Source organism: Pleurodeles waltl, chromosome 3_1 (assembly GCF_031143425.1).
Source record: "Pleurodeles waltl isolate 20211129_DDA chromosome 3_1, aPleWal1.hap1.20221129, whole genome shotgun sequence".
Taxonomy (NCBI): Eukaryota; Metazoa; Chordata; class Amphibia; order Caudata; family Salamandridae; genus Pleurodeles; species Pleurodeles waltl.
Window position 1 is genome coordinate 705,438,220 of NC_090440.1, and position 26,563 is coordinate 705,464,782.

The following is a 26,563-nucleotide window of genomic DNA, read 5'->3' on the forward strand; positions in this document are numbered from 1 at the left end:
GGAGTGACTCTACTATTGAAAGACCTCTATCAAGACAAAACGCTACTTCACCTGTAAAGTGGCATATTTTTGGAAAGGAGTGGAACGGTAAGAGGAGTGAGAAAGTTGAGTTCCTGATAAAAATCGACTGTCTTAATCACTCTAAGGGGGAGCATGAGAGGATGTTTTTGACATTGTTGTTTGGGGGGGAATTGAAGCCAAATCTCTCTATAACATGGCAAGAGAGAGAGAGAAAATGTATGCCCAAAATAACTCAACGTCTCATCCCAGCGTCTAAGAAATTAATTCTCAGAAATAAAGAGTGAAAAATACGACAGCAGGAAGGTGAAATCTATTGTTTCTTTTTTCTCTTTAATACCTAACCAGTTGTTTTCTTATTTTCCCGAGGGAACCATGGGGCCACCCACCTGAAAAGAAAGAAGTGCGATTAACACCCAAAGAGTGGACAAAGCATGAACCCCTCACAAAACCTGGGAACCCTGGATAAAAGTACTCTCTAAGGATATTTATTTTCCGTTGCGGTAGTTATTAAAAAATAAATCACCATTGCCAAATCACTTACAAATATGCTTCTATACCTTGTCGTTACCCACTCTTCCAGATGCACATATTTGGGAAATTAGCACTGACAGAAACAGTCTTTAGTGGCATTGACACTGCTATTTTGTGGAGAAAGCAGTGTGATGCCTCACTTGCCTCAATAGGCATCCAGGACCTGCTGCCGTGTTAGCAAAAAAACATAGCACTGCTAGCATTCATAGGTGGTATACGACTGTCAGTATTTTTATGTTAGACATGTAGTCTTGTATGAATGACAGTACAAACCTAAATCAAAGCTGTATGCTGTCAGAATGTGCATTGCACTCAAGCTAGTGGGTTGATGCTTGTGCAGTGGAGTGGTCCACTTGCACTCTAGACGGACAGTGCAAAGCATACCACAGTTACAGACTTTATTCTGTATTGCGCATGGAGGCGTCTTTCTTTTTGGATAAGAAACCCTTATCGCTGTGTGAAGGCATTTTGAATCAGAAATCTGTTCCTTCTAAAATAACACATTCATTTTTAGCAATCCACAAATAACCACGGGCGGCTCCTCCATTAGGGCAGAGGAGCGTTGCTCTCCGCCAGTAGCGACAGATGCAAAACCTTTACAAGGAAACAATAAACAGTGTTTATTATTCTTTCCCTGTAAAGGGGTGGGGCCACGGGGTGACGAGCAGAGAAGGGGAGTGCTGCATGTGTGTTGCCAAACACACATGCACAGTAGGCTCTCTCCAACCCAGCAACTCCAGTCTGCCAGGAAGTGCCCTGGCTGGGCGCTCCCAGCCAATCCTAAAACTGCTCTGAGCAGCGTCAGGTTTGGCTGCAGGGCAGGCTGGGAGCCTGCGCCTGCTGAGGACAAGTGGATGGAGCAGTGCGGCAGTAGCGTGCAAGGTGTTTTTTAATTTATTTTTAATTTAATTTTTATTCCCATTGGACCAGCCCCCGCCCCACGTGCACCACCCGGCCCCTTCTGCGCGCCTCAAGCTGCTACTGCAAGTAACAACAGCTTTAACTTCCTTTTTAAATTTTTTTTAAGTAAGGTATTATTACCAGAACTAACTATAATGTCCCTCACTGGTTTATATAGGTTTACGCACTATCAGTTGCTAAAGCCAATGGGTCATCCTTTTTTATTTTGATATTCTGACCTTTTGACAAATCCAGTAGGTCTGCCTTACTTAAAATTATATCTCTTTATATGCTTTATGTAATAAAAAAAAATCTGAAATTCACTGAAAGAAAACAAAGGTTAAAGTGAAATAGCTAGGTCTGGTAATAATTTCTTACTTTGAAAAAATCCGAAAATCACCAAACAAAAACAAAGGTTAAAGTGAAGTTATAGTTAGGTATAGAAAAAGACATTAACACACATTTAAAAAATCCTTAGAATTCACTGGAAAAGCCAAAGGATAAACACACGTTATGGATAGTTGATAATGTCAGTCATAGTGCTACTTTTTAAACCCACAATTCTATAGTTACAGTTAGGTGAGTTAACTATAACCTCAGATACTACATCACTCATGACATGATCAAAGATCTCATCAATTAAGTCACTTGTGACATCTCAAATGACACCGCTGATGATATCATCCAAACTACTGCTCTTCAATTTACATTATAAACTAATAAAGGATTTCACATATGTAAAGAAGTACTAAATGGCGCTGAATCATGTAAAGAATAAATTACATGAAAAAATAAGCATTTATAAAATGATTATAGTGAAGCGCACTCCAAAAACTCAAAGCCCTTTAATGTTAATAAGTCAATACTACAAAAAGCCTGTGACACTCCCTCCAGATACCCAAGCCCCATTAGGGAGCCAAGCTCCTACTATACACAGCCTTCGTCCTGTGCACGTCTTCCCAGAGAGCTCACTTCTTCCAGACAAACAAGTCTCCTTAGGTGGTCAGGCCCCTACTGCACACAGCCATCGTTATGTGTACTCCTCGTTATGGAGAGCACACTCCCTCGAGACGCACAAGCTGCATTAGGTGGTCTAGTCCATACTATCCATAGCCTTTGCCCTGTGGACAACTGTTCATAGAGAGCCATCTCCCACCAGACGCACAAGACCCCTAAGTTGCTCAGGCCCCTACTACCGACAGCCTTGCCCTGTGCATAGTGGATCAGTGACATAATATAGTTGAAAACAATACTGATCCACAAATATATTGAGAAAAAATATAGTTTACAAAAATATCGGCATCCTATACTTAATTAACAACACAAGTACTGATGACCAAAATATCTGTTTCTACTAATATCAAGTCACAGATATTAAACAAAAATGTTTTTACCTATAAATAAATATATAAAAAGTCACAAATATTGAAACATACACTATAGACTGCCCTAGTACCACAAGAAATAAAGGCAAATATTACAAATTAATATAATAACTCTTTTACTTCAAGCAACAAATACAACTAAACTCTACATAAATCCCATAAATCCTGAGATTACCGGTCGCTCACAACCCTTTACCCTACTGGTGAGTCTCGAATTATGTTAAAGATATACCCGATTCATGTCGCAGCCTCGTGGCCATGCTTCTCCTGCTTGCTAAACACAGAATAGCCATGCACTGGGCCACGCAACCCACCCCGTCCTCCAAAGCAGGGTTGAATGATGCGGTTTACTATCATAAACAACTAGCACATTTTTGGTAACTCATGCCACTGTGCTCCCATCCATGGGACATATGGGAGCCGTATGCTACTTTTCTCAGCAGAAGAGACTGTAACTCATCTTCGTAGATCACTGCCAGAGATGGTACCAATCAGATGGGGATAGATGTGTGTAGATCGCCTCAGTGTGCTGTTCGTTGTATCACATTGTGCTTATGTTTAATTAACAATGCCTGTTTTCCAAGGTTCCCCCCCTTGCATTTTGTATAGACCTTTTACAGTGGATCTTTGTAATTTAATTACAGAACCGGAAGCTACCATTATGCCACTCCACGCAGCACTTTAAAGACTATAACATCATGAATAAAACACCCCAAAAAGGAACACTCAATATACATATCAAGTCCATGGAGACGCTGCCTCTTTTAAATGCTGCTCCCAGCTTACTCTCTCTTATTACACTGTTTATACTATTAACTCATTTGGTGCCTTTGGTACAGTTTTCATGTCCCAATTTACGGAACGTGCTCTCCTTTCGGTTTAGAACCGCTTTAAAAATGTTAATATTTTCATAATCATTAATGGGCCTGTTTAGACGTCTTACCGGGTAGAAACGGGTAGAGGTCACTTTTTTCTATCTTCAGAGCCTGAATGCGACTCCCTCCGGGAGTGGTCCGCATAGAAGAGCGACGGTCCGACTTTCTCCCTCGCATCTTTTAGACGCGCGTCCTTATTTTTTTAAACCAGGTTTGGTGCACTAGAAGTCGCGTCTCCTCTTTTTGTCAGAGCGCAAAATCAATTCCTTTTAGGAGCGGCCCATGTATAGATACAGTGGGCCAACTCCCCTCTCCCGCATTGTAGGAGGGCTCGCGTACAGATAAGCAGGCCGACTCCCCTGTCTCGCGTCTCATGAGAAGCCTCGTCCAAGCATGGAGAATGGAGGCTAGAGGAATGCGTTGGGTAAAAGTCTCCCGACCCATTGCGAGACGTAAGCCTCCATGTTACTTTGGCCCTGATGTATTTATTGTAATTAAAATACACAGCAGTACGGAATGATTGAGACTTCAATTTGACAGTGGACAGTTTCAAGTTCCTTATTAGACTGGCCACTGTATATATAAAAAAAAAACTACAATTCAGAGTCTTTACTATCGGAACCTTGCTCTTTTTTAGGTTCACCACGATTCTATAATACCCTAAACCTCTGAAAATTACTATTTCACCTATACAAGCCTATTAAAAAAAAATGAAAATTGTTAGGATGTCTGACATGGATGGCCATACGTCTGAGGTTTGTCAGAATAGAATTAATGAGGACTTAATCAAGAAACTGATTCAACATGAAATGCGGTCCTGTGTCAAAGAGACACTTGACCAATTTATGTTTGGAAGTGAGTCAGATGATGATGAAAATATACCTCTTGAAATTACATCCCAGATTAACAAAGGAGGAAAGCGAAAAAGGAAAACTAAACACCTTGACACTATAGAAAAAGAGGCTAGGGCCTATAAACAATTAGGAGGTCTATGCACCTCGAATTGAATGGAGGACTTAAGCTCCTTGAAAAGAGATGGAGGTCCAAACACCTCAAAAAAAGTTGGAGGTCCAAGCACTTCACAGAGATTGGGCGTCCTATGCAAGACAAAAGTAAATGATACTTCATATGACATCCAAGATCATAATAATTTTGATGCAGAGTCTTATAAACAATTTAAATGAATGCGTTTTTGATTTGAGTTATGATAACTTTGATGACGAAGAGTTCCCATTGGAGGGATCACATCATATAAACTATTTAGAGTTGACAGCAGCGCTCTATGCCCTTATCAGTTTCAAAGATTGTTTGAAGGGCAACGCAGTACTGTTAAAGACAGACAATCTTTCTGCAGTGGCGTATATCAATCCTCTAGGTGGAACAAAATCTTCAGACCTGTATTCTTTCTTCTTTGTTTGGAGCACAAGATCGAACTAAAGGCAGAATATTTTCCTGGAAAGGTAAATGTCAATGCACAGTGGAATTCAAGGTTTTTACGGGATTTCAGCAATTGGAAACTCAATCCAGATTTTTGCAGAAAAATATCCCTAGTTTGGGGCCCTCTAAAGTTCGACCTGTTTGCAAGCAGACTGATGTTTCAGCGTGATAGATACTTCAGTTGGATGCCAGATCTGGGTGATCTGGCAGTGAATGCCTTCCTTCAGACTTGGAAGGGAAAAAATGATTATACATTCTCTGCTTTCGCGATGATCCCAAGAGTACTACAGAAGGTTGGACAGGAGAGGTGCGCTCTTGTGCTAATAACTCCCTTTTAGAACTCCCAGGCTTGATTTCCAATGTGCCTGGAACTAGCTTGAGAAATCCCATTCCTGATGTATGCAGTGCAAGGCCTTTTAATAAATGCAGAAGGAGAGGAGCATCCTCTGGTTCTGAATGAGACTTTGAACCTTCTTGCATGGAAAGTGTCAGGGGATCTAGAGAGATGTCAGGTTTTTCGGGTAGAGCTGGAGAACTCTTGGCTGAATCATGGGCACTGGGTACCCATCGCAGGTATAGAGGACTTTAGAAGATCTGGGTATGTTGGTGCTTGGAAAGGAACTTGGATCCTGTGAGGCTACTATAGTAGAGGTTGTGAGCTTCTTAGTAGAACAGTTTGATAAAGCTCTTAGTTATAGGACATAAAATTGTTATATGTCTGCGCTTTCTGCAGGACACAGTCTCATTAATGGCAGATCAGTTGGTAACAATGTGTCAGTGTGCAGGGGGCTCAGGTATACTTCCCTTTGGGATGTTAACTTGGTTCTTTCTTTGTTTATCTCTTGGCCTTGCAATAAATATCTGGATTTGAAAAGACTTTCTATGAGGTTGGCTTCTTTGCTCTGTTTAATTTGTTCGCGAAGAGTGTCAGATTTTAAAGCCCTAGAGGTAAGTAACAGAATTTATTATACTCTTGGGGTAACGTTTGAGATTGCAAAAAGAACCAAAACTATGTTTGAATCAATTTACTCTCCACATTTTGATTCCTGTAAAAAGCTTTGTGTCGTAGACTGAATGAAAGACTATGATTGCAGAATGAGTGAATTTAGACCAAATGGTACAGATCAGCTATTGATTTCCTTTGTTAAACCCTTTAAGGCGGTTAACTATGGCCACAATTGCTAGATGGTTAAAATGGAGTATGCAATCAGCTGGCATTGACTTACAAAAATTTCAAGCACATTCTATTAGAGGTGCTATGGCAAGCTAATCCTTTTATAGAGGTGTTTTGCTTCACTAATGATCGAGCTGAAACACTCATACACTGACAAAAATCTCTGAAATGCACTTCTTGGTCTAAAGGAGACATTTATTACTTCACTTCGCAAGGTTCATCAAAGGAGAATACCATGCTGAAAGCACACGTTTAAAGATGGTCACAGCAATGAAATGAAAACATGTCCAAATGATTCTTCACTGCAATATGCACAGCAAATATATGTATCTATATTATAATGCAAAGCAAATAATGAATTAAAAAAATATGCATCACCAGGAGGCAGGGGCACAACTGCATCATCTCCCTCCCATTCAGCATCAGATCACCAGATCTCAGAATCGATCAAGGAGAGAGAGATCAATTATCCTCATGGGAAGGATGACACACCCCAGCATCCTGGGCATGTATGCAATATGAATTACTCTGTCTCTGGTCCATCTGGCCTCAGCCTATTATACTCTGAACAAACAAGAGAGGACATTTCTAGAACTTCCCTCTCACTGCAGAAGTTTATTTATTAAAAAAATGCGGATTGCTTTAGGCCAGCTTTGAAAATAACCAGTCGGGTCTTGCCCACAATCCCAAAGTGCCACTTCAAAACAAGACCATTCCCTGACGACTTAGTACATTCTTATCAGCCTAAGCCCTTGGTGGGAAAGAACACGAAAAATAAAAACATGAGCGCATTGGACAACGTGGAAAACTACTCGCAGCTTTTAACTTGGCGGTGGCTAATGCTAAAATAAAGTCATATAGTCCTAAAATCAACTTCTTTTTTTTTTCTTTTAAAACATTACAAGCAAATTAGGTATGCATTGTACACAGCAACATAATGAAATGACAAGAGCAATCACTATAAAGCAATGGAAGTGGGATTAACTTATTGATATTAGAAACAGTTAAACCAGGCACACTTACAATAAAAAGACTGAAGCTTATATATTCTGATTGGGATAATAACTGAATCACAATCTTCATTTAATTAAATAGTGTCTCTAGGATAACGAGTTGGTATAGAGTTAGATGGAAACACCATGAGTCCTAATCATGTAAAGGTACACCGTCCAACTGTCATGTTTACTGGAATGTAAGTAAATGTGAGGTTCCCATAAGAGAATAGTCAGCCAACTGGCAACATAAACATGCTTAATGTGACTGGCAGCAGTAATCAGGTGATAACAAGCCATGTTGTTTGTTCCATTAGAATTGCAATCAAACGGGTTGATAAAACATCCATGGTACTCTGAATTATTCCCATGCAGAACTTTGATCTGTGGAGCACGATTTGTACCACATGGATCCATAGGTATTGCCATTCAAAAGCAGCAGGGGTGTTGCACAACATGATTGCTGTTGGGGTGCTGTCTCACCCAACCGCACACACCCAAAGGGAGACCACACAGCAAACTCATGGTCAGAAGCAAGTTGTAGTATGATCTGTAAAAGAAACAAGTATGATCTTGTTGTATTCTAGAACAAACATGTTCTAGAATCATGGGTGTTTGGAGATGAACTGGAGACGCAGTGGACGGTGGTGAAGAGACAGTGTGCGCTCCCACCGTGTCTGTCAGAACGGCCTGTTTAAGGTATTTGGCAGATGGTTGGGCCGCATTACATGGAACCTGCATCTTGTAAATAAAGAAAGCACTGAAGAAGCTGCCGCTTACCTCCGATTCTTCTTTGCAACACTGACGACGAGGGTGAGACCCAGCAGTTTTCCGGCCCAACATCCTCAACCTTTGGTATCTGCTCCTGTCGGCAGTTCGGCATTCAATTGTTCCGGCGGTGAGGTGAGGCGTCTGCTCCTGACAGCAGCTTACGCTTTTCAATTGTTCCGGTGGTGAGGTTTTAAGTTTTATTCACACTTCTCCGAGTGTGACGCTCGCGCACCACCCTTTTGTTTTTTAAAGTGTTGCGCGAGGGAGTTTCACTTATACACGTGTCAGTGCGTTCGGGCTCCGAGCTTGTTGCTATATTTTCATAGCAACGGAGATCACGCACGCGTCAGAGCTTTCTGTCTGTTGCCAACGGAGACCTCACACCTCACGTCCTTCAGACGCTCGCCGTTCTACACTTGTTGCTATGTTTACATAGCAACGGAGACTTGCTACCTTGAATACACGCCCCTCTAGAAGCCTGCCGCTTTGTTTTTTTTTTGTGCTTCTGGAGAAAACGCCCTGTGGTTGTTGCTGTATTTACATAGCAACGGAGTTCGTACATCAGACACACGTCTTTTTAGATGGTTTTTTTCTGTGCTTCTAGACATTGTAACGACTATTTCCCAACGGAGGAACATACATTAAGAAAGACAATTTTTTTAAAAATTAATTTCTTTTCTCTTCAACGCTGATGTACACAGCTTGCTGATTTTCGTGTGTACATTTCAGATAATACTATTTGTTTTACCACGCTGCTGCACACAGCTCTGCTCAAGAACGTGCACAATCTTTGGATTCTTCTTTCGCTGATGTGCACAGCATAATTGCACAAGTTTGATATACACTGTTTCTTGTATTATTTTAAGTACATTTTATTCCGTATTGGTTATTAAGTTATATAGGGTCTGATTACAACTTTTGAGGAGGGTGCTAATCCGTCCCAAATGTGACGGATATCCTGCCCACCATATTATGAGTTCCATAGGATATAATGGACTCGTAATACGGCGGGTGGTATATCCGTCACATTTGGGATGGATTAACATCCTCCTCCAAAGTTGTAATCAGGCCCATAATCTTGTGTGCAGTGAGCCATTTTAGTTGTGAAAATGCAAAATGTAACAGCGCCTCCGTTTTCTCTGTCTTCCCCGGGGGAACTGCCTATCAAATGGGCAAAATGGAAGAAAGTATTTGAGCGGTATGCTAAAGTATGCGGTACATCATTAAGTGCTGAACGATGTAAGGCTTTGAAGTATTTGATCATCTTCCTGATATCCCTGACAGTGAAGCAATAGATCTTAATGAATTTCAAATTTGTATACGTAAATTGGACATCCACTATCTTCCTAAAGTGAGCACTATCTTGGAACGTTATTATTTTGGGAAAAGACTGCAAAGGGAGGGTGAATCAGTTGAGTACTATGTGACAGATCTCAGGCGGCTTTCTTCTTCATGCAAATTTGCTTCGCTCACTGATGAGAGAATAAGGGACCAGTTCATGTTAGGTTGCAACATCAAGAAGTTTCGGGCGGAGTTGTGGCTTAGAGATGAACCCTCTCTGGATGATGTTCTGATGGTTGCAAAAAGAATTGAGCACACTTTAAAATGTGTGGACGTGATTAAAAAGGATTCCCCTTGTAGAATCTTCTGGGGTGGTTTCGGCTGTTACAGATAATAATAAGAAAGGCTTCAATACAAAAAAAAAAAAATGTCGGAGTCTTCCTCTACTGTGAGAGAGAAAAGGTGTTTTCGGTGTGACAAACAGGGATACTTTGCTAATGATAAGAAATGTCTAGCTCTCAGAGCAGTATGTACATTTTGTAAGAAGCAAGGACATTTCTCTTCTGTCTGCAGGTTACAAAAAGCTAAATCAAGTGTCTAGGATGTTCGCACTGATGTTGATAAAGGCCTGGTCTCAAAAGATTTTGATTGTGGACAAATTGTTCTTCAGGTGGGTAGGAATAGAGGCCCTCTTGACTTTATTTTAGTGGAAGGAATGGAGACACAAGTTTTGTTTGATTCTGGGGCTAAAATCACCATTGTGTTGAGTGATTTTTTTCTCTTGTTGTCTGAAAGGTAATGTCATTCTTCTTAAACCTGACATCAAACCATGTGCTTATGGGGGTGAAGTAATTCATCTACATGGATACTTCATAGGTCTAATTGAATACAAACGCCGTTTTACATCTGGTAAGATTTGTGTGTCTAAAAAGGGTGACAGTAGAATTAGCTGGTGGCAGCAAAAGGACCTTGGAGTTATGTTGGATCCCAATAGCGTTGATCCTATTATATTGAAAGACATCTCCTATGTTGAGTCTGTGTCACATCAGGACACTGATTTCCATTTGCAACAAGCCTTGTCTCAAGAGTTTCCGTGTGTTTTCAGAGATGAGTTGGGTTGCTTAAAAGATTATCGCCATGACATCAAACTTGTTCCAGATTCTATTCCTTTTTGCAGTAAGGTTAGAGATGTTCCAGTTAATGTCAGAGAAGAAATGCTAAGTGAATTGAATAGGCTCAAGTTGCAAGGCATCATTGAGGAGGTTGAAAGCACTGCTTGGTTGGCCCCAGTAGTTACAGCCAGGAAGTCCAATGGTTCACTCACGTTATGTGTTGACCTCAGACAGTTGAACAAATGTGTGGTTGTAGATAGGTATCCCTTACCTAATATTGGCCAATTGCTAATGATGATAGGGGATGCTAAGGTGTTTAGCACTATCCATCTAGCTTCAGCATATCATCAAATTCAACTTACTGAAGCTTCTATGGATCTCACAGCCTTCATAACACCATTTGGCACGTTTAGGTATACCAGACTTCCATTTGGTTTAATCTTCTCTATTCCAGAGGGTCATAGAGAGGATCCTGAGAGGCTTAGAGGGGGTTTGTGTATGTCAGGATGATATTCTTGTTTATGGGAGAGATCATGCCGAGCATGATATTAGAGTCAGACAAGTGTTAAGGAGAGTAAGTGATCACAATTTAACAGTCAAATTGGAGAAGTGCAAATTTGGTACCAAGACTATTGACTACTTAGGCCACACCATAACAGGTGAGGGTGTTGCCCCCAAAGCTGGTCTTGTTAACACAATTCAGGCGATGGTGTCTCCTTCCACAAAGGAAGAGCTCATGAGGTTTTTGGGAATGGTTGAATATTACCATGAATTTGTTAAGAATTTTGCTGAGACCACATATAATATGAGAGGCCTTTTAAGGAAAGGAGTGGATTTCGTATGGAGTGAGGTGTGTGAAAAGGAATTTAATTTAATCAAGGAGAAATTATCTTTGGCTCTTTGTCTCAGAAATTCTGATCCAAAAAATAATTATATTATCACAACTGATGCCAGTCTTAACGGATTGGGAGCTGTATTACAACAGGGTGGTTGTGGGGCCCTGAATACCATAATGTTTTTATCGAGGAGTCTCCAACGTGCTGAAAACAAATATTCGGTGATTGAGAGAGAAGCGCTTGCTGTACATTGGGCCATCAAGAAGCTAAGACATTTGTTGTGGGGATCCACGTTTGTTGTCAGAACTGACCATAAACCTTTGTGTGAGGTTTTCAATAAGAAAGGTGTGGATTCCACTTCCTCTAGAATTTCCAGGTGGGTGGTTGATCTCCCAGGGTTCAATTTTGAGGTGAAATAAATTCCTGGTGTTGAGAATGTGATAGCGGACACCTTATCCAGATTAATTTCTCAGAACATCTCAGTTTCTTTGGATGATGGAGTATGTGAGGAAGGAGTAGATTTTGTTTGCAAGATAAATTAAGCGGTGATTTCGGAGGAGAGATGCGCCATGAATTGAAAGATGATTCTACTCTACAGGACGTAATAGTCAACATCAGGACAGTGTGCGCTCTACGAAATGTGAGGAAAGTGTTTTTTTTTTGGCCAAATTTTGAGGTTTGCAAAGGATCGTGGGTAACAGAACCTGGTGAGAGCCCCACAAGTCACCCTATCTTGGAATCCCCTAGGTATTTAGTTGTGAAAAATACACAGGTTTCATAGGTTTCCCTAGGTGCCAGCTGAGCTAGAGGCCAAAATCCACAGCTAGGCACTTTCCAAAAAACATGTCAGTTTTCAATGTAAAAATGTGATGCGTCCATGTTGCGTTTCCTGTTGCTGGAATTAGGCCTACCCATGCAAGTGAGGTACCATTTTTTTTATCGGGAGACTTGGTGGAACATAGAATCACAGAACAAGTGTTACTGCCTGTTGTCTTTCCCTACATTTTTACCTTCCAAATCTAAGAAAGTGTGTAAAAAAATATGTCTATTTGAGAAATGCCCTGTTATTCACATGCTAGTATGGGCACCCCGGAATTTAGAGATGTGCAAATAAACACTGCTTCCCAACACTTATCTTGTGCTCCTTTTGGAAATACAAAGGTTTTCTTGATACCTATATTTCATTCTTTATAATTCAGCAAATGAAATGCTGTATACCCGGTACAGAATGACAACCCATTGCAAGGTGTAGCTCATTCATTGGCTCCGGGTACCTAGCGTTCTTGATGAACCTCCAAGCCCTATATATCCCCGCAACCAGGAGAGTCCAGCAGACAAAGGTATATTGCGTTCAAAATTCTGACATTGTAGGAAAAAGTTACAGAGTAAAACTTGGAGGAAAATGGCTGTTTTTTTTACCTCAATTTCAAGTTTTTTTTATTGTTTTATTTCAGCTGTTATTTTCTGTAGGGAAACCTTGTAGGATCTGCACAAATGACCCCTTGCTGAATTTAGAATTTTGTCTACTTTTCAGAAATGTTTAGCTTTCTGGGATCCAGCATTGGTTTCACACCCATTTCTGTCACTAACTGGAAGGAGGCTGAAAGCACAAAAAATAGTACAAATGGGGTATGTACCAGTAAAATGCCAAAATTGTGTTGAAAATGTGGTTTTCCGATTCAAGTCTGCCTGTTCCTGAAAGCTCGGAAGATTGTGATTTTAGCACCGCAAACCCTTTGTTGATGCCATTTTCAGGGGAAAAAACCACAAGCCTTCTTCGGCAGCCCTTTTTTCCCCTTTTTTTATTTATTTTTTTACAAACTTTTTGCTGTATTTTGGCTAATTTCTTGGTCTCCGCCAGGGGAACCCACAAACTCTGGGTACCTTTAGAATCCCTAGGAGGCTGGAAAAAAAGGATGCAAATTTGTCTTGGATAGCTTATGTGGACAAAACGTTATGAAGGGCTAAGTTCGAGCTACCCCAAATAGCCAAAAAAGGGCTCAGCACTGCCAGGGGTAGGGGAGAGGAAGGCCCAACAGCAGTCAAACAGAAATATTATGAAAGAGCAACAAAGTAGGGAGAATTTTAGCAGACAATCTAAAATGGTGTGAAAACTAACTTACAATTCATATCATGTTCATATACTCCTATGTAGTGCAGTGTTAGCAACCACATATGTATTCCTGAATGTATCACCCATTTAATCAAATTTGGATGTTGTTTTATTTCAGCCTAAAGCATCCTCTGACACTGACTATGCTTTAAAAACGTCATAGCTCTAGTAATCTTGGAAGCCATAGGGGCAGTTGTACCTTGCATTTTTTTTTTTTTAAACGTAACCTTGTTTTCAAACCAAGCAAGGGATGCTGACCTATTTTTTTTTTTCAATAACGAGGCTAATATTGGTATATGAACTATATCTCCCCCTAAAGGAAGTGCAAAACTGTTCTGAAGAGAAGATCCTAAAACCTGCACATTAGATACGTTTTCGCCAAGTAAAACGTTTGCCTCATGATCAAGTTTCGTCGGCTTGTAGGTAGAGAAAATATACATATTCTTAATTGATTTTGTATCAATTTTTACTCTTGATGTAACTGACCATTTTGTAATGAGAGCTCTGCTCAGCCGAAATTACATTTGTCTGAGCCTCTGCTGTGCTGCTTGCTATTTTGCATTAAGTGCTAAATGGAGTTTAGGCTTCCTGACATGTTGTGTTGAACAAGTTACTTACCTTTGGTAACAGGAGCTAGCCACGGATTCCTACTTTAGAATCTTCCCCAGGCGAGAGACTGGACCCAGAAATTGTTTCCTACAGCACATCTGTGTGTCAGAAGAGGGCACTGCACAACTCCGTACCGACGTCATCCACCAGATGTGATGTCAGTGGAGTCCATACAACCTCCTCTCCGATGCATTGATGTCGGTTACTTCTGTGTCTATTTTCTGCGCCCAAAATGTGGAGCCACATATAGAAACTGCCATCAAAACAGTGTGCGAAAAATAAAAGACACCCTTGTATCAAATATTCATTGAAATCTCAGGATGCAAATTTCCACGGCAAAACCTTTGAGACAAACGAGGACTCAGTTTGCAGAGTGGGGAGGAAGAGAGGGTTGTTAAGGAGTCTGCAGCTAGATCCTGTCTAGGGTTGTTAAGGAGTCTGCAGCTAGATCCTGTCTCTACCAGACAATACGTTGGCGAAGGTAACTTAACTAGTTCATCTGACAGACATCTAGCCACAGATTCCTTTACTTTAGAATCAGATACCAAAGTCATACCATCCACGAGGAGGGTCTGTGAACTGAAATCATTGAAAGTCTCTCACTAGAACAAAACCAGTCTAGAACAAGATAAAAAGACCAGACATTCATAATCCAGGTGTGCAATAACATAGTCAACAACATTAAAACCTGTAGAAGGAACCGCAGGTGAGTAAATTCATAAGGCATTAAAAAACATGGGAACAAAATTATCCACGCGAGTATGACCAATCTGTGTCAGAAGTCAACCAACAATATGAATATAAAACTATTTACACCCTTAATGGGGGCAGACCCATACATGCTCAGCCCATAAGAACTGTAGAACTTACCATAGTAATAAATGTCATAAAGACATTGAAAACATTAGGATAACGTAACCTGTCACAGCAGGACAATTTTGCCAATGACTATCAATATAAATGTATTTGTTTTCATGTCCAGAGCTGTACTGCAAGTTCAATACTTGTGACACACAAATCAGCATGCCATGCCAGTGAGCAGTGATTTTCTACTATATAAAGTTCTATTCCAGCCAGACCTGCTCTATAAAAACAGAGAAAGGTACATCTCCTGTGTAGAAAGCTCTATTTAAAACGAAGTTGAAGACAACAATGGAAACTTTGGGCATAGAAGCAGTCTCTTCCCTAGGAAGATTAATTAAAGATAATATAAATACCTCTAGGATATCCCTACTACATATACTGACTTTGGAGTAAACTAAATAAACTCTTATGTATTAACAATTGAAAAAATATGACATATAGATATAAAAATAAACCAGAGTGATTAGACAGACAATACTGTAATAACAGCATTGAAACTACAGTGGGCATCATAACCTTTAGGAAGATGAACTGGAAAAGGTGATCTATCCTGAAACGAAAATCTTTTTTTTTGTAATTGTTTATTAAGATTTTATAATAAAAAGAACCTGAGTGATCTATAAAATAAACATCAATTTGTATACTCTATCTAGGGACAAGAATCCACAAAATGTGAACCCAAACTACAACAGATATGAACATCTTCACAGGGAAGAAAAAGTACACCACTAGAGGGTAAATTCCTTCAGATAATGGTCAGAACTAAAGAGTCAAGAATATTAAGTACTGTGTACAATAGAGTCAATAGAATTTACAGAGACCTATGATAGCATGACATAATGCTGGAAAAATTAAAGAATAATGTTCAAAGAACATGTAGAAACCAACAAATGTCAACACAAAGGTGTAGAATCACCAACCAACTGTAATGGCTATAAGACAAAACATTTAAGACCAAAACAAATGCAGTCTTAAGGTCCACAAGATAACCTTCTGGTTTATAAAGTACTAAATCTAGCAAAAGTAGAACACTTTTACTGCTAAACATAAGCAATGTAATCTATCACTTAAACCTAATGTAAGTATCCAGGGTAAAAGTAGAACCCACATAAAAGAATAATGTAGGACAAAAGATACCTTGTTTGAAAATACAACAAGAAGGAATGATGAGACAGACACCCTCAGTGCTGTATAATCCCATCAATGGAACATCATTCTGTTGATGAACACACATAAATGAAGCATAAGGCCACACAAATACCACATAGAAGCATAAGAGACACTTCTACATAATAACCATGATTGATAAGAGGCCTATTTTAAATAAAGCTCTCTTATCAGAAGGTAAATAATATAATGAGACTCCCATGGAGCTACCAATATCAAACATTCCCTATAAGGGATACTAAAACTTATGAATGTATAAGTTAGAAAAAATAATCTTCAGAGGGAAAAACTCTGTACCATCAAATGAGGGTCTAGTAATTCATAAGCTGAGCAATCCTTATATATATATATATATATATATATATGGAAAATGTCACTTACCCAGTGTACATCTGTTCGTGGCATGTTTTGCTGCAGATTCACATGCTATGCATAGCTCTTCTGACATCTAGTGTTGGGCTGAGTGTTACAAGTTGTTTTTCTTCGAAGAAGTCTTTTTCGGAGTCAGAGGATCGAGTGACTCCTCCTCTCAGTTTCAGTGCGCATGGGCATCGACTCAATTGTTAGATTGTTTTCCCGCAAAAGGGTGAAGGAAGGAGTGATGGAGTATAGGAATACAAAGAGATGTCCATGCAAATGTAAATATATATATGGAAAATGTCACTTACCCAGTGTACATCTGTTCGTGGTATGAGACGCTGCAGATTCACATGCTTTGCACATCCCGCCATCTAGTGTTGGGCTCGGAGTTTTACAAGTTGTTTTTCTTCGAAGAAATCTTTCGAGCCACGAGATCGAGGGACTCCTCCCCTTTCGGCTCCATTGCGCATGGGCGTCGACTCCATCTTAGATTGTTTTCCCTGCAGAGGGTGAGGTAGGAGTTGTGTATTATAGTAATAGTGCCCATGCAATGGAGTAAACATGTATGTACATAATGTAGTTTAAAGTGCTATATTTACAAATTTACAAATGTTCAAGATCAACTTCGAAACGGCTACAGGCTCCTGGGGAGGCGGGTGGGTGCATGTGAATCTGCAGCGTCTCATGCCACGAACAGATGTACACTGGGTAAGTGACATTTTCTGTTCGATGGCATGTGTAGCTGCAGATACACATGCTTTGCATAGACTAGTAAGCAGTTATCGCCCCAAAAGCGGTGGTTCAGCCTGTAGGAGTTGAAGTTGTTTGAAACAAAGTTCGTAGTACTGCTTGCCCTACTGTGGCTTGTTGTGCTGTTAACACATCCACGCAGTAGTGCTTGGTAAAACGTATGAGGCGTAGACCATGTGGCTGCCTTACATATTTCAGTCATTGGAATGTTTCCTAGAAGGCCATGGTAGCACCTTTCTTTCTAGTTGAGTGTGCCCTAGGTGTAATAGGCAGTTCTCTTTTTGCTTTAAGATAACAGGTTTAAATGCATTTAACTATCCATCTAGCAATGCCTTGTTTGGAAATTGGATTTCCTGTATGAGGTTTTTGGAAAGCAACAAATAATTGTTTTGTTTTCCGAATTTGTTTTGTTCTGTCAATGTAGTACATTAACGCTCTTTTGGGGGGTCATTCTGACCCTGGCGGTCATGGACCGCCAGGGCCAACGACCGCGGAAGCACCGCCAACAGGCTGGCGGTGCTTCCATGGGCATTCTGACCGCAGCGGTACAGCGCGGTCAGAAACGGGAAACCGGCGGTGTCCCGCCGGTTTCCCGCTGCCCCAGGGAATCCTCCACGGCAGCGCTGCAAGCAGCGCCGCCATGGGGATTCCGACCCCCTTCCCGCCAGCCTGGTTCTGGCGGTTTTCACCGCCAGAACCTGGCTGGCGGGAACGGGTGTCGTGGGGCCCCTGGGGGCCCCTGCAGTGCCCATGCCTTTGGCATGGGCACTGCAGGGGCCCCTTACAGGGCCCCACATAGATTTTCAGTGTCTGCGTGGCAGACACTGAAAATCGCGACGGGTGCAACTGCACCCGTCGCACCCCTTCCACTCCGCAGGCTCCATTCGGAGCCGGCATCCTCGTGGAAGGGGGTTTCCCGCTGGGCGGGCGGGCGGCCTTCTGGCGGTCGCCCGCCAGCCCAGTGGGAAACTCAGAATGACCACCGCGGTGCGGTCATTCGGCGGCTCCCGCCGGGCGTGCGGTTACCGCCGCCGGCGGGAGTCGGAATGACCCCCTTGATGTCTAATGTATGTAGTGCTCTCTCAGCTACAGAGTCTGGCTGTGGGAAGAACACTGGTAGTTCTACTGTTTGATTCAAGTGGAACGGTGATATGACTTTTGGTAAAAATTTAGGATTTGTCCGTAGAACTACTTTATGCTTGTGTATTTGAATAAATGGTTCTTGTATGGTAAATGCTTGGATTTCACTGACTCTTCTTAGAGATGTGATGGCAATTAGAAATGCATCTTTCCATGTTAAATATTGCATTTCACATGAGTGCATGGGCTCAAACGGTGGCCCCATGAGTCGTGTTAAGACAATGTTGAGGTTCCATGAAGGAACTGGTGGTGTTCTTGGTGGTATAATTATTTTTAGGCCCTCCATAAAGGCTTTTATGACTGGTATCCTAAACAGTGAAGATGAGTGGGTAATTTGCAGGTAAGCTGAGATTGCGGTAAAATGTATCTTAACGGATGAAAAAGCTAGTTTTGACTTTTGCAAATGTAGCAAGTAGCTTACGATGTCTTTAGCAGATGCGTGTAAGGGTTGAATTTGATTATTATGGCAATAACAAACCTTTTCCACTTATTTGCATAGCAATGTCTAGTGGTTGGTTTTCTAGCTTGTTTTATGACTTCCATATATTCCTGTGTAAGGTCTAAGTGTCTGAACTCTAAGACTTCAGGAGCCAAATTGCTAGATTCAGCGATGCTGTATTGGGGTGTCTGATCTGTTGATTGTGTTAAGTTAATAGATCTGGTAGTTTGATATGAGGCACTACTGAGAGGTCTAGTAGTGTTGTATACCACGGTTGTCTTGCCCAAGTTGGTGCTATGAGTATGAGTTTGAGTTTGTTTTGACTCAACTTGTTTACTAGATATGGAAGGAGTGGGAGAGGGGGAAAAGCGTATGCAAATATCCCTGACCAACTCATCCATACCGCATTGCCCAGAGACTGATGTTGTGGGTACCTGGATGCGAAGTTTTGGCATTTTGCGTTTTCTTTTGTTGCAAACAGGTCTATTTGTGGTGTTCCCCAATTTTGGAAGTAATTGTGTAGTACTTGGGGATGAATCTCCCATTCGTGGATCTGTTGGTGATCCCGAGAGAGGTTGTCTGCTAATTGATTCTGTATCCCTGGAATAAACTGTGCTATTAGGCGAATGTGGTTGTGTATCGCCCAATGCCATATTTTCTGTGTCAGGAGACACAACTGTGTTGAGTGTGTTCCTCCCTGTTTGTTTAGGTAATACATTGTTGTCATGTTGTCTGTTTTGACAAGAATGTGTTTGTAGCTTATTATTGGTTGAAATGCTTTTAACGCTAGAAATACTGCCAATAGTTCTAAGTGATTTATGTGAAACTGTTTTTGCCGAGAGTCCCATTGTCCCTGAATGCTGTGTTGATTGAGGTGTGCTCCCCACCCTATCATGGAGGCATCTGTAGTTATTACGTATTGAGGCACTGGGTCTTGAAAAGGCTGCCCTTGGTTTAAATTTATATTGTTCCACCATTGAAGCGAGGTGTACGTTTGGCGGTCTATCAACACTAGATCTAGAAGTTGACCCTGTGCTTGTGACCATTGTGATGCTAGGCACTGTTGTAAGGGCCGCATGTACAATCTTGCGTTTGGGACAATGGCTATGCATGAGGACATCATGCCTAGGAGTTTCATTACTATTTTGACTTGTATTCTTTGGTTTGGATACATGACCTGTACTACATTGTGAAATGCTTGTACTCTTTGTGGACTTGGAGTGGCAATCGCTTTTGCTGTGTCGATTGTTGCCCCTAAGTATTGCTGTGTTGGACACGGCTGAAGGCGTGACTTTGTGTAGTTGAATGAGAAACCTAGTTTGTGTAGGGTTTCTATGACGTACTTTGTGTGTTGTAAACACCGTTCTAGTGTGTTGGTTTTGATTAACCAATCGTCTAGGTACGGGAACACATGTATTTGCTGCCTTCTGATATGCGCAGCTACTACTGCCAGGCATTTTGTAAAAACTCTTGGTGCAGTTGTTATTCCGAATGGCAACATCTTGAATTGGTAATGTACCCCTTGGAATACAAATCTTAGGTACTTTCTGTGTGAAGGATGTATTGGTATATGGAAATATGCATCCTTTAGGTCTAGTGTTGTCATGTAGTCTTGTTGTTTGAGCAGTGGGATTACGTCTTGTAATGTCACCATGTGAAAGTGGTCTGACTTGATGTATGTATTTAATGTTCTGAGATCTAATATAGGTCTCAGGGTTTTGTCCTTTTTGGGTATGAGAAAGTACAGAGAGTAAACTCCTGTTCCTTTCTGTTGAATTGGTACTAATTGTATTGCTCCTTTTTGTAGCAATGCCTGGACCTTTAGTCCTAGAAGATCCATGTGTTGTTTTGACATATTGTGTGTTTTCGGTGGAACGTTTGGAGGAAATTTGAGAAATTCTATGCAATAACCATGCTGGATAATTGCCAGTACCCAAGTGTCTGTTCTTATCTCCTCCCAATGTTTGTAAAAATTGCTTAGTCTCCCCCCCACAGGTGTTATGTGTTGGGGATTTGTGACTTGGAAGTCACTGTTTGTTTTGAGGAGCTTTGAACTTCCCTCCATTCTTTTGGAATTGTCCCCCTCTATATTGTCTCCGAAAACTTCCCCGCTGATATCGACTTTGATAAGTGGGCCTTGTTTGTGAGGTTGTGGGTTCTGTAGCTTGTCCTCGAAACCCCCCTCTAAACTGTGTTTTGCAAAATGTGCTTCTGCTCTTGGGGAGTAGAGTGCGCCCATGGCTTTGGCCGTATCAGTGTCTTTTTTAAGTTTTTCTATAGCAGTGTTCACCTCCGGCCCAAACAACTGCTGTCCATTAAAAGGCATATTCAGCACGGCTTGTTGTATTTCCGGCTTGAATTCTGATGTACGCGACCATGCGTGTCTCCTTTTTGTTACTGCAGTATTTACTGTCCTCGCAGCTGTATATGCTGCATCCATTGCTGAACGTATCTGATTATTTGAGATACTTTGTCCTTCCTCCACCACTTGTTGTGCCCTTTTTTGGAACTCTTTGGGTAAGTGTTCCATGAAATGCTGCATTTCGTCCCAATGAGCCCTATCATATCTTGCCAGAAGTGCTTGTGAGTTGCCAGTACACCATTGGTTTGCTGCTTGTGCTGCAACCCTTTTCCCTGCAGCGTCAAATTTGCGACTCTCCTTGTCTGGAGGTGGTGCGTCTCCCGAGGTGTGAGAGTTTGCTCTCTTGCGAGCTGCCCCTACTACCACAGAGTCTGGTGTTAATTGCTGCATGATATACACAGGGTCTGTAGGCGGTGGCTTGTACTTTTTCTCCACCCTTGGAGTTATGGCCCTGCCGTTCACAGGCTCCTGAAACGCCTGTTTGGAGTGTTTTAGCATTCCAGGTAGCATAGGTAAGCTTTGGTATTGGCTATGAGTGGAGGATAGTGTATTAAACAAAAAGTCATCCTCAATCGGTTCTGCATGCAAGGTGACATTATGAAAAGCTGCTGCCCTTGAGACCACCTGCGTGTAAGATGTACTGTCCTCAGGTGGGGACGGTCTTGCTGGGTAACAGTCTGGGCTGTTATCCGATACTGGCGCATCATAAAGGTCCCATGCGTCGGGATCGTCCTGACTCATTGCAGTATGCGTTGGGGATTGCATCAGTGGTGGAGTGACTACCGGTGATGTGTGCATTGATGGTGGTGGTGGTGGTGGTGGTGATGGTGATGGTGGCGGAGTTGTCTGTCTTGCCACCTTTGCCTGTGGCTGCTTGTCCTTATCTTGAAAGGCAAGTCTTCTTTTCATTTTAATTGGGGGAAGAGTGCTTATCTTCCCTGTGTCCTTTTGAATGTGGAGCCTCCTTTGAGTGTAGTCTGGCTCCATTGATTCTAGTTCTTGTCCGAACTTATGTCCTTGCATTTGGGAGGACAATCCCTGTTCCTCTGTGTAGGAACCTGATTTCGGTTCCGAGGCTGGATGTTTCGGAATGGAAACCTTTTCGGTAGCCTTTTTCAGCTCCGACAACACTTTCTTTATTTTCGGCGTCATGATCTCTCGGTGCCGACCCGTTTCGGTGCCGCTGTCTCGGTGCCGAACTTGCTCGGAGCCGCTGTCTCGGGCTCGAGATTGCTGTGTGCCAGTATCTCGACCGGAGTCGGATGACTTCGACACAAGCGTGCCCTTTTTCAGTGCCGATGATCGGTCACCTATTTTACGGGTTAAGCCATGGCCTGTTGGCGGTGGCGTCCCCTGGGCTTTTGTGGTCTTCTCGTGAGTTTTATGTTTCAACGTCTTACTCACGGTTTTCGGCGTTTCTTCGGGATCGAGCTCGTCCGAGTCAGACTCCTGGATGGAGAAGCTTTCCTCTTCATCCTCCAAATGCCTTTGTCCTGTCGGCGCCGCCGCCATTTGCAGTCTTCTCGCTCTTTGGTCTCTTAATGTCTTCCTCGACCGAAACGCTCGACAGGCTTCACAAGTATCGTCTTTGTGTTCTGGAGACAAACACAAGTTACAGACCAGGTGCTGATCTGTATACGGATACTTGTTGTGACATTTTGGGCAGAAGCGGAATGGGGTCCGTTCCATCAGCCTTGATGAGACACGTGGCCGGGCCGACCAGGCCCCGACGGGGGAATCGAAAAAACCCCGAAGGGCCACCGGAGCTCTTCAAAAGTCGGTGTCGATTTGTAGTAACTAACCCGATATCAAATGCAAACAATACCGTCGAATTTTCCGAGATTCTAACTAACTTTCCGAACCGAAACACAGAGCGAAAAGGAACACGTCCGAACCCGAATGCGGAAAAAAAACAATCTAAGATGGAGTCGACGCCCATGCGCAATGGAGCCGAAAGGGGAGGAGTCCCTCGATCTCATGACTCGAAAGACTTCTTCGAAGAAAAGCAACTTGTAACACTCCGAGCCCAACACTAGCTGGCGGGATGTGCAAAGCATGTGTATCTGCAGCTACACATGCCATCGAACATATATATATATATATATATATATATATATATATATATATATATATATATATATACACACACACACACACACACATGGAAAATGTCACTTACCCACTGTTCGTGGCATGGGACGCTGCAGATTCACATGCTGTGTATTATCCAGCCAACTAGTGTTGGGCTTGGAGTGTTACAAGTTGTTTTTCTTCGAAGAAGTCTTTTCAAATCACGAGAACGAGGGACTACTCCCTTTCAGCATGGGCGTTGACTCCATCTTAGATTGTTTTCCCCGCTGAGGGTGAGGTAGTAGTTGAGAGTATACTAGATGTGCCCATGCAATGGAGTAGGTGTGTATGTACATAATGTGTATTAAAATAATATTTATTTACAAATTTACAAATCTTAATCAACTAACGGCTACAGGCTCCCGGGGAGGTGGGAGGGCGCATATGAATCTGCAGCGTCCCATGCCACGAACAGATGTACACTGGGTAAGTGACATTTTCCGTTCGGTGGCATGTGTAGCTGCAGATACACATGCTGTGCATAGACTACTAAGCAGTAACCTCCCCTAAAAAGCGGTGGCTTAGCCTGTAGGAGTTGAAGTTGTTTGAAATAATGTTCTTAATACAGCCTGTCCTACTGTGGCTTGTTGTGTTAACACATCTACACAGTAATGTTTTGTGAATGTATGAGGCGTAGACCAGGTGGCTGCCTTACAAATTTCAGTTATAGGTATATTCCCCAGAAAGGCCATTGTGGCACCTTTTTTACTAGTGGAATGCGCTTTTGGTGTAATGGGTAGATCTCTTTTTGCTTTGATATAACAAGTTTGAATACATTTAATTATCCATCTGGCAATGCCTGGTTTGGATATAGGATTACCAGCATGAGGTTTTTGGAAGGCTACAAACAATTGTTTTGTTTTACGAAATTGTTTTGTCCTGTCAATGTAATACATTAGTGCTCTCTTTATGTCTAATGTATGTAAGGCTCTTTCGGCTACTGTGTCTGGTTGTGGAAAGAAGACTGGGAGTTCCACTGTTTGGTTTAGGTGGAACGGTGATATGACTTTTGGTAAGAATTTGTACATAGAACCACTTTATGTTTATGTATTTGTATAAAGGGTTCTTGTATAGTAAATGCGTGTATCTCACTTACTCTTCTAAGTGATGTGATAGCTATTAGAAAGGCTACCTTCCAAGTTAAGTATTGCATCTCACAAGAGTGCATGGGTTCGAATGGTGGTCCCAAGAGTCGTGTTAATACAATAGTAAGGTTCCACGAAGGTACTGGTGGTGTTCTTGGGGGTATGATTCTTTTTAGTCCCTCCATAAATGCTTTGATGACTGGAATTCTAAAAAGCGATGATGAATGTGTAATCTGCAGATAGGCAGATATTGCAGTGAGATGTATTTTAATTGAAGAGAATGCTAGCTTAGACTTTTGTAAGTGTAATAAGTAGCCTACAATGTCTTTTGCAGAAGTATGCAGTGGTTGAATTTGATTAGTGTGGCAGTATTAAACAAATATTTTCCATTTGTTTGCGTAGCAATGTCTTGTAGTGGGTTTTCTAGCTTGTTTAATGACCTCCATACATTCTTGTGTAAGGTCTAAATGTCCAAATTCTAAGATCTCAGGAGCCAGATTGCTAGATTGAGCGATGCTGGTTTCGGGTGTCTGATCTGTTGTTTGTGTTGCGTTAACAGATCTGGCCTGTTCGGTAATTTGATGTGAGGTACTACTGATAAATCTAGCAGTGTTGTGTACCACGGTTGGCGAGCCCAGGTTGGTGCTATAAGTATTAGTTTGAGTTTGTTTTGACTTAGTTTGTTTACCAGATAAGGAATGAGTGGGAGAGGGGGGAAAAGCGTAAGCAAATATCCCTGACCAACTGATCCATAACGCATTGCCCTTGGACAGAGGGTGTGGGTACCTGGACGCGAAGTTTTGGCACTTTGCGTTTTCTTTTGTTGCGAATAGGTCTATTTTTGGTGTTCCCCAGCGTAGAAAGTAATCTTGTAGGATCTGGGGATGAATTTCCCATTCGTGTGTTTGTTGGTGATCTCGACTGAGATTGTCGGCCAACTGGTTCTGAATGCCTGGGATGTACTGTGCTATTAGGCAAATGTGATTGCGAATTGCCCAATGCCAAATCTTTTGTGCTAAGAGACACAGTTGTGATGAGTGTGTCCCTCCTTGTTTGTTGAGGTAATACATTGTCGTCATGTCGGTTTTCACAAGAATGTGTTTGTGGGCTATCAGTGGTTGAAATGCTTTTAATGCTAGAAACACTGCCAACAGTTCTAAATGATTTATGTGCAGTTGTTTTTGTTGATTGTCCCATTGTCCCTGTATGCTGTGCTGGATGAGGTGTGCTCCCCACCCCATCATGGAAGCATTTGTTGTGATCATGTGTTGAGGCACTGGGTCTTGGAATGGCCGCCCTTGGTTTAAATTTATAGGGTTCCACCATTGAAGCGAGAAGTGTGTCTGGCAGTCTATCAACACTAGATCTTGGAGTTGACCCTGTGCTTGTGTCCATTGTCTTGCTAGGCACTGTTGTAAGGGCCGCATGTGTAGTCTTGCATTTGGGACAATGGCTATGTATGAAAACATCATGCCTAGAAGTTTCATTACAAACTTCACCTGGTAGTGTTGGTTTGGCTGCATGTTTAATATTATATTCTGGAACGCTTGTACCCTTTGCGGACTTGGAGTGGCAATCGCCTTTTGTGTGTCGAGTGTTGCTCCCAAGTATTGTTGTATTTGGGATGCTTGTAGATGTGATTTTTTGTGGTTTATAGAAAACCCTAGTTTGTGTAGAGTTTCTGTAACGTATTGTGTGTGAAGAAGACACTGTTGCTGAGTGCTGTTTTTTATTAACCAATCGTCTAAGTAAGGGAATACGTCCATGTGCTGTCTCCTTATATGAGCGGCTACTACTGCAAGGCATTTTGTGAATACCCTTGGGGCTGTTGTTATCCAGAATGGTAACACCTTGAATTGGTAATGCACGCCCTGGATTACAAACCTTAAGTATTTCCTGTGAGAAGGATGTATGGGTATGCGGAAATATGCATCCTTGAGATCTAACGTCGACATGTAGTCCTGTTTTTTGAGCAAGGGAATCACGTCTTGAAGTGTTACCATGTGGAAGTGATCTGATTTGATGTAGAGATTCAGCATTCTGAGGTCTAATATGGGTCTCAGCATTTTGTCTTTCTTTGGAATTAGGAAATACAGGGAGTAGACACCTGTTCCTTTTTGATGGTTGGGTACTAGTTCTATTGCTTGTTTTTGTAACAATGCTTGGACTTCTAGCTGTAACAGGTCTAAGTGTTGTTTGGACATATTGTGTGCTCTTGGGGGCACATCT